The sequence below is a fragment of the Suricata suricatta genome, chromosome 2 (genome assembly GCF_006229205.1).
Source record: "Suricata suricatta isolate VVHF042 chromosome 2, meerkat_22Aug2017_6uvM2_HiC, whole genome shotgun sequence".
NCBI classification, from domain to species: domain Eukaryota; kingdom Metazoa; phylum Chordata; class Mammalia; order Carnivora; family Herpestidae; genus Suricata; species Suricata suricatta.
The window spans coordinates 51,472,765-51,482,788 of record NC_043701.1 but is presented as its reverse complement, the minus strand read 5'-3'; the positions used below and the strand labels follow the sequence as shown (position 1 = coordinate 51,482,788).

General features: G+C 37.4%; 1 long non-coding RNA gene across 1 annotated transcript; it reads right to left on the bottom strand.

Moving 5' to 3' along the window:
- Window positions 1-281: 281 nt before the first annotated feature.
- On the bottom strand, window positions 282-4,588 carry LOC115306144. The gene is made up of 3 exons (XR_003915212.1): window positions 4,494-4,588; window positions 2,006-2,125; window positions 282-507 (listed from the first exon to the last, which is right to left on the bottom strand). It is a non-coding gene; the product is annotated as an uncharacterized LOC115306144 (long non-coding RNA).
- Between the last annotated feature and the right edge of the window lie 5,436 nt (window positions 4,589-10,024).

Sequence of the window (10,024 nt, the reverse complement as noted above, 5' to 3'; positions counted from 1 at the left end):
ACACAATTAAGTACTTTTTGATTAATTTCTTTCAGATAGATGTGTATATTATGATTAACTATGTCTGCACAGTCCAAAATGGTAGCCACTACCCACTTGTGACTATTAATACTTGAATTGTATATAGTTCTGAGGTGTATTGTTGAGTGTAAGTTACACAAAGAGTTTCAAAGGATCACCACAAAAATGTAAAATATCTCATTAATATTTTCATATTAATATATGTTGAAATGATGTTTTTGATTTATTAAGGTAAATGAAATATATTATTAAAGATAATCCCATCTGTTTGTTTCCATTTTTAATGTACTTTCAAGAAAATTTTAAATTATTTACATAGCACACATTGTATTTCTACTGGACAGCATTGATCTAGATGTCAAAAGTTATTTCAAGGCAAGGCATTTCAAATTATAACATAATATAAATGCAGCAATATGGAGGTTTTCTGTATTTTTCCGTAAGACTTCAGTATTTTTTCCTTAGAGTTTGCATGATTGGCAGCTCCTGTTCAGATAGAAGCAAGGCAAAGACTGGGTTATTTAAAAAGAGTAACTATCTTTTAATAGACTCATCATTATAAGAGGCTTATCAAACCTATCTATTATTATTTACTCCTCCTGATGTACCTATGTTATTTAGCATCTCCAGAGGGCCCTTGAATCATTTTGGAAACTATTCCTGGGCATCTAAAATAATTGTTGGCATTTTTAAGCACTTCACATTGCTGTTGGTTGTCCCCAAACTTTGCAGGTCTCTCCTTCCCCCACCCCCGCCCCCAGGATACAGCCACTTGACCTCAGGGGGCTCCTGTAAGCAGGAGGACTCTGCTCTGAGCAGGCAGGGTTGCTTAACTCCAAGCATGCAGTCTGTCCTTGGGCAGGTAACATTGCTTGCTGCCAAATCTGTTGAATGATTTGCTTTTTTCCAGTATCAGTTTTTAACCTGTCTTCTCCCTCCAATTCAAATACTACATTAATGGGGCCCCTGGGGGCTCATTTGGTTGGGTGTTGAGCCTGGCAGCTCAGAGCCTGGAGCCTGCTTCGAATTCTGTGTCTCTCTCTCTCTACCCTTCCTCCTCTCGTGCACATGCTCTCTCTCCCTCTCTCTCTCCGTCTCTCAGAAATTAACATTAAAAAATTTTAATGCTGCATTAATGATATTTTACATGGCTTAGTAACACACCTAAATTTCTTCTCTGATCATGTGCTTTATTGTGTGTAGGTCTCTGTGTGTGTAGCGCATCTGATTATGTGCTATATTCAATGAATGAATGTAATTCATTCCACATTCAGGGGACTGGGATGAGACTTGTATTTGATAGCTCCAGGTAGGTGTTTAGAGACTCTTATTTGTGTATAAGTAATCTGCAAAAATAATATTTTGTCTTCCTCTAGAACTTTGTCCTAAACAAACAAACAACACTAGGAAAGGGGTCATTATTGTAGGACAGGCTAGTTGGATCTACCTGGTTAGTCTGAGTCAATGTGACATGACAATAGACTAAGTGAGGTTAAACTGTAGACAATAAATGATCGAGCTCATAGATGACATAACAAGGGGCACACATCTATGTTGAGTACAGGAAAACTCTTCTGTCATGTTTGGAAAATGTGTGGATTTAACATAAGGCATTCAAGAAAGACTTAAAGGAAATAAAGCTGTTTCCTGAAAGTGAAGGCAGCCATGGAGTTTCCTAGTAATGGATCGGAGGCAGTCAGATGTCTTTGAATGTTGTTGTCTACCCTGTTCTCACACCTCAACAGCCTATTTCTTACCTTACAGTCTAAGTAAGCTTTTGAACAATATAAACGCTGTTATCTACAATTTCTCTGTCCCAACCTTCAGTAGCTTCTCATCATTCTTGGAATAAAATCTAGACCCCTGGATGAGGGAGTTAAGACCATGTCCTCTAGCCTTCATGTACGCCTTCTGCTACTCTTCCTCTTGTTAATTACACTGTCCTCTACTTTTGTTTCTCATATGGATAAAAGCCTTTTCTCACCTCCAAATTCAATTTACTGTTCCCTGTGTCTGTCTGGAATGTTCTTTGCTCAGCATCCTTGTTTTCATCCCAGGTCTGGGTTCCAGGATTAGCCCATCACAGAAGCTGTGGACAGCCACCCTACCAAAGATGGTATCAGAGTAACTATTCATTACCTTTTTCATTTACATCATAACCTTTATTAGAACCCTTATTTTACTATTTTGTATTTATTATTAATATTCTCTACTATATGTAAGTTCAGAAAATGTTTACCTAGTTCAAAGCCTTATCTTCAACATGTAGCAAAATACCTGGTCCATGGGATGTTCTCAACAATTATTTGCTAAGAAAACATCTAGCCAGTGTGGAGCCACTTGAAGGTAGAGGAGGAAGATTAGTGTTTGATGTATGTCAAAGTTCTTAAAAGTCATAAATTTCTTCATTCTGAAGGAGCTTCATCTATAAACTGTGTGTTTTCATTATTCTGCCTTTGTGTACTGGAGTGAAAAGCAGTGGGAGCGCCTGGGTGGCTCAGTAAGTTAAGCACCTGACCTGATTTTGGCTTAGGTCATGATCTCCATGTTCTGGGTTTGAGCCCTGCAAAAAGCCCTACAATGACAGAGCAGAGTTTGCTTGGGATTCTCTCTTTCTCACCCTCTGTCTCAGCCCCTCCCTTGCTAATGCTCTCTCTCTCTTTCTCCCTCTCTCTCTTTCTCAAAATAAATATTTTTTAAAGTGGATAAAACTAAAAATTTAATTTCCTATAAAATATAGGATATTAGATTAATTTCTTGATTGCAAATCTTATACAATGTTAAGATTTAACATGTGTGTATGTGTGTGTGTGTGTGTGTGTGTGTGTCTGAAGGATACCCTGTAATAGGCAAAAGTCAGTTTATTTGGATCAAACTTCCCAAGGAAACTAAAAACAAAAAAAATAGACAAAAATCTTTGAGACTCTAAAGAGCTATCATGATAATAAATGATTATCAAAACAGGGTCTGGGAGCAGTTGTCAAATCCTGAAGGGAAGCTAAGAGGCTAATCGTGTGTGTGTGTCTTATCAAACTATCAAAAAGATAATGATTCACATCTAGGAGCTACCACCATGAGGGAAGTTTTAGAGCCTAAAGTGTCTACACCTTAGGAATTATGGTGACCCTTAAATAGACAAACTTGTGTAGGGACTGTAGGACTTCTAAAACAAGATTAAATTGATCTTGATGTGTTAGTGCCTAAATACTTAGAGGGAAAAAGTTATTAATCCTATGCCAACTTATTTTCAAAGTCTGTTTTAGGGGTGCCTAGGGGGCTCAGTTGGTTAAGTGTCCTAATTTGACTTAGGTCATGATCTCATGGTTTGTGAGTTTGAGCCCACATTGGGCTCTGTGCTGACAGCTCAGAGCCTGGAGCCTGCTCAGATTCTGTGTCTCCCTCTCTCACTGCCCCTTCCCCACTCACACTCTGTCTTTTTCAAAAATAAACATCAAAAAATAATAATAAAGTCTGTTTTACAACTAAAATCCCATCTAACAATGAAAAATTATCAGATATATGAAAAACAAAAAACACCATGTAAGAAACACTAAATAAACAAAACCCATGGAGATCCTAGATATTAGAATAATCCGATAAACTCTCACAGTAAGTGTGCTACCTAGGTGCAGAGAATTGAAGGGAGAATTGAGAATTTTGATAGATAACAAAAGCTTTGAAAATGAAATGAAGAACTTAATGGATAGGCTTGCTGAGAATTAAATAAAGTTGAAGGAAGAATTAGGAACTAGGAAGACAGAAAAATATCTGGAATCAATTGGAGGTAGAAAAAAATGCAATATCAAGAAGACTGGCTAAGAGATATAGAAAAAGTGAATTTAAAAATATGTAATTTGGATAAGAGATAGATGTATACATTCAAGAAGTATACATTTTTAAATATCCATACTTAATCCATCAAAGTAAAACTTTTGACAACCAAAGATAATTGGGAAAATCCAGAAAGCAAGCAGAGACTGGTGGAGAAAAATGGTGAATCTCTTCACATTGACAATTAAAATGACTACTGTCTTCTCATCAAAAATATTAGAATCATGAAGATAAGGGAATTTAAGTTACTGTAAATGATGAAAGTAAATAACTGTCAATTTAGTGATTGTCAGCCTTCAAAAAACATTCCTTCATAAAATAGATGTCTTTTCAGAAGATAGAGTTCCAAATTTGCAGCGCTACATCAGTATTAACATTCAGAATAAAAGACACCACTGCACATGTCTCAGCTTTTTAAATAATAAATGACGTATTTAGTTCATGCAAATATGTATGAAAATTTAGTTGAAATGAAAAAAGTCCTAAAGTAATAAAACTTTGTAACATAAATATTTGAGAACCTAATGAAGGTAATAAAATATTTTTAAATAAAGAAAAGTTTATAATTCATACAAACTTCCTAGATAGTTTCACAGGTACATTCTGCCAAACATTTAAGAAATATTTAACATCCATCTTACAGAAGCTAGTGAGGAAATGGAAGAGTTGAAATTGTTATGAGCATCGATGTGATGGTGGCTCTGTCTGTTAAGCGTCGGACTCCGGCTTGGATCGGTTGTTGGGTTCGGGCTCTGTGATGACAGCTCGGAACCTAGAACCTGCTTCGGATGCTGTGTCTCCGTCTCTCTCAGCCCCTCCCCCACTGTCTCTCAAAAATGAATAAATGTTTAAAAAAATTTTTAAAGCAGAGAACATTCTCCAGCTCGAGGCGGAGAGATTTGAAGCATGGGAGACTTGACCTGCTCATACAGGACAGCGCCCATGTGGAAATCCTGAGAAGAAAGTCCAGCAGGTTCTAGGAGCAAAGGAACAAACACCTCTTTCCTACAATGACAGGAAGCTGACTGTGGCCCACAATTTGAAATGGCATGGACGTGAATTCACCCTTAAAGCCTCTGGAAAAGGCCCTCCATGCCAACACCTGATTTCAGGGGTGTGAGATGCTAAGCGAAGAGCATAGCTGAGCCCCCACCTCTGGGTTTCTGACTGACCCATAAGATTATAAATGGGTGTTGTTCCAAGTGACTAAATTTGTAGTTGTTAAGGAAGCAGTGGAAACCTTAGATGGAGATCCGCACATAGGCAGACTCCAAATGTACAACAAAGACAGCCTTGAGGATGAGTGGCTTAGGGAGTTATTTCCAATAAATGTGCCTGATATAACTGGATATCCATATAATACAAAAGAAATGAAAATATGTCCCCAATCTTATGCCATACACCAATTTCCGAGAGCTTGTGGACATAATGTAAAAGCAAAATAATAAAGCCTCTTGACGGTACTATGAAAATATAGGCATCACTTTGCAAACGTGAAAGACTTTTCTAAAAGACCACGAAATCTCTGAGCACAGAGGAAAAGATACATTGAGCTGTGTGTGGTCAAGTTAAGAATTTATGCTCATTAAGACAAAGCAAAATAGAAAGACACAGATAGGTAGAAAATAACGATAACTCACATAAGAGACAAAGACGTCCTGCAAATCAACAAGACAAAATAATAGGAGAAAAAGGGCACAAGACTGACACAGAAAAGTCACACAACAATACACTATGAGGCTCGATAACTATTTCACAAGGTGTTCGGTCTCGGCTTTCATCAATGGAATGCTAAATCAAACCATGTTGAAGTGTCAATATATCCCTTCCAGAATGGCTAAAAATATATAGAGTGGCATTCCATGTTTAGGTGGGAAATTTGATTGTCCAGCGCTGCTGGAGGGAAAGTATGTTTGTACGAGGAATTATTACCTAAGCTGCAGGTAAGGGTTTCTATGTCAGTGCTCTGCTTTTTTTTTTTTTTTTTTTTTTTACTTACTTCTCATGGTTACAGAAGTGTTTGTGTTTTGATAAATCTTTAAGTGCTTCATTTTTGTTCTGCATTCTTTTCTGCAGGCATGTGTTATTGCCCAATTAAACAGGAAAAAAAAAGAGAGAGAGAGAGAGGAAAGCTGTCTCACATGGCTTACAGAAAAAGTGCCTTACATTGCAAAGCATATTTTGAGAGATTTGTGCTAATTTTCTTTGAAAATAAAATAAATAGTGCAATATCAGTGGGAGGCTAATATGCATATTTCATCTTGTTTTGTTTGAGGACCTTTCCTCGCAGCTGAAGTTTGGAGGCACATTGGTACATGGGGTCAAGTATAACTGTTAGCTGATAATCTCTTTGAAAGACGATGTCAAGTTTAATCGTGAGCTCATTTGGAAAGACTCTGGAAAGATCAAATTGGGTCACTTCGCCATGCTCTTGGGTTCTGCTATGAAAAAATGAAAGATATTTGCTCCACAAGAAAAATCTCTCCTGAATTTTAAAAAGAATAAAGACAGATAAATGGGAAAGGCTTTATTTACGTGGATTGAGAATGCCATTAAGGAGAGGGATTGGGGTGCATGGGTGGCTCAGTCAGTTAAGCATCTGATGCCTGTTCTGGTCATGATCTCATGGTTTGTGAGTTGGAGCCCTGTGCAAGCCTGCTTGGGATTCTCTTTATCTCTCTCTCTCTGCCCCTCCCTTTCTCTCTCTCTCTCTTATAAATAAATAAATAAATAAATAAATAAACTTTAATAAAAAATAGAGGGAGATTGTTCACACTACATGAAAGGATAGAGAAGAAGATGGTAAGTTTTGTGTTACATAATATCATGACATTTTTTGCTAAAACTGTCCTGAGAAATATTTTAAGTTGTTGGTACTTAAGTCTCCAGGCCATGCAGTTTTGAATTATCATTGGGTTGTACTCACAACTTACAGATTAGTCTTAGTTCCAGTCAATCTAACTTTTTCTGTGTGTGTGTGTGTGTGTATGTGTATGTGTGTGTGTGAGAGAGAGAGACTCAAAACACTTAGAAAAGCTGCTTACACCTGTGTATATAGCTCAACAAATATTTATAACTTGGGTACTCATGTAAAACCCACATATGTTAAAAACAGAATAATAGAAGCAACTCAGAAGACTTTCCATTTTCTCAGCCTAGATTTCTTTCAGTGCATAGTGGCAATGTGGTAAGGTCCCCTCCCTAAGGAATGGGGGGGAAAAAACATAAAAACAAAAACACTTCAAGGCAACCTGGCTATACACAAACATCTCTCATGATTTTGTAACATAAAATCACTTAATCAAACTGCATATTTGTGTGTTATCATAAATAGGAGACAAAGAAATGGAAAATGTATAAAAACTACACCTTGTGGCATTCAGGGCTCAATTCTTTGGGTACAAACTCAGCTGAGTGGTGCCAGCACAAATAAATTTCCTTCCTGGAAAGAAAAGCCTCAGTGTCCCAAGTCTGTGTGAGAATCCTGCTACAGCAATAACTATCATAACTTCTAGAGCAAGTTTTTCCTCCATTTTCTTTACAGTTTTACTACCTGTATATGTATGTATCCCTAAAGAATATACTTTAGATTTTATTATTTTTTGGACTTGGTGTAAACATGACTCTACAGACTCCTTGGAGTCTTCTTTTTCTCTTCCGGAAGGTTTGTATGATCCATACATGTTTTTTACTTATAACTGCAGCTCATTCATTTTCATTGCTATATAATATCTATGATATAAATATATGCAATTTACCTGTCTGTTGTATTACTGCTGATGATGAAGTAGAGATTTTTGTTCATTTTGGAGAGTGCTACTATGAATCTTCTGAGACCTGTATCTTACGGTGTGTAAAATATACTGAAACTACCATTGGAATTTCCAGGCATAGAGTGTAAATGGCTTTATTTTAATAAATAATGACACACTGCTTTCAAAAGTCATCGTAACAACTTATTTTCCAAGCAGCATTACATGGGAGAGCCTTGCTATCCAAATGTTCATCATCACCTGGTTATTATCCAGTGTTTACACTTTTGTCACTCTGAAATGTGTGTAGTGGTATCCGTGGTTTTAGCTTGCAAATTTCTGACTGAAATATTTACATGTTTACTAGCCATTTGGATTTCTTTTTTATGCAGTGATTGCTCAAGCCACTAGCCTATGCTCCTAAAGGGTGGGCTAACTTTTTCTTAGTGATCTGTTGAATGTCTTTTCTATACATTAACATGAGCTACTGTACCATTCTGGTCACTAATTCCAATGTGTAGATTTCCCCCCATAATACCAAGCAATTCTCCAACATCAGCTGAGTGTCCTGCAACAACTCAACTCAATTCTGACACTATCTCCCAAGACGTAGCTTCAGATCTCAAGATCTCACAGGTGAAGGGCTCAGTCCCATCAGACTGACCCCCATATCAGATGCTAATCAAAAGTCTAGGTTGCCTATATACACACACACACACACACACACACACACACACACACACACACATATATATATATACTTATATATATATATTTATATATATATCCCTTATAGTAAGTGTGAGATTCTGATACTATTTTCTCCCCTTGCCTCTTCCATATGCAACATTCTTTTTTAATTTTTTAAATGTTTATTTTTTGAGAGAGAGAGAGAGAGAGAGAGTGCTAGCACAGAGAGAGGATGACACAGAATCTGAAGCAGGCCTCAGGCTCTGAGCTGTCAGCATAAAACCCAATGGTGGGGCTTGATATCATGAACTGTAAGATCATGACCTGAGCTGAAGTCAGATGCTTAACCTACTGAGCTATCCAGGTGCTCCTACAAGTAACATTTTAATAAACTTTTAAGACCCTATTCTAATGTTATCATCTCCAAAACATTTCTTAAAAGTTCATTTTTCCTTTTTCTAGAATACCAGCAGAAGTTGTCCCTATATATATTATTAAACTTAATAACTAGGATGATCATTATTTGCTTGATTGACATCTCAGGACAGAGTTTTATACAAATGGACTAAATTGTATTCATATTTTTACCATATATAGAGCTCCTTGCCCTGTGATGAAAACATGATAGATCCTCAAACAAGTTTTACTTTAAATCTATTCACAAATATGTTAATTTCACAAACATATATTGAGTACCTACTATGTCCAAGCACTCTTCTAGGAACTTGGGAAACATTCATAACCAAAACAAAAATGTCTCTTCCCATGAGGCTGTTATTCTAATGGCGCAATCTAGAAAATACTCAATAAACACACAAATAATAAAAGCTATAGAATAATAAGATACTTATGGTTGCTTTGGCAAAGAGGAACCTCAAAGCAAAGAGACTAGACAAGGTGGTTGTGCCTCATTGCAAAGGGGCTGTTTGAGGTGTGACTCAGATGCAGATGGCTCAGAAATGGAGACAGTTATATCCAGACCTCAACATGGGAGGATGATGGAATGTTCCAGAAAAATGTAAGGCTGATGTGGTCAGTGTGGCTTATGTGATAAAGTGTGAGGAAAAGAGAAGTAGGTGGTTTGGTTAGGAGATAATGGGAGCCAGATCCTATTGGACACATAGGACACAGAGGATTCATGGTGAATTCTTCTGTCTTCCATGAACGAAGGAGCCAAGGCAGGGATTCAATAGCAGGGGCCCCATCTAATTGCTCTATCAAAGGATGATCCTTGCTACAATACTAGAACAGGAGATAGGTGCTGGAAGCTGCATCATCCTTGCTGGATGACACGGTCACAGTGAGGAAATGGCAGACACTTATTTGCACAGCTCCTGCCATGAGAGGGGAAACTGGTATCTCCTTCTGCTTACTACTGCTCATGTGAAATTAAGCCTCTTGTCATTAATTAGGCCTTACAGGTTCCAAATCAGAGCGATATTTCCCACACAGTTACCCCATAAGAAAAAAACATTTTCCTGAACCTACATAATAGATAGATCAAAACACTATAGATGTTTGACAAAAGGCTCTTCTAATGAGCCTTAGAGACCCAAAACATAGACTTGAAGGGGTTAAAAACACAAAAATTGCATTTGAGTCTGGCCCAGAGAAAAGGACCCTAATTTGGAGATATGAATTAAAAACAACGTCAAGGGGTGCTTGGGTGGCTCAGTCAGTTGAGCGTCCGGCTTCAGCTCAAGTCATGATCTCAGGGTTCGTGAGTTTGA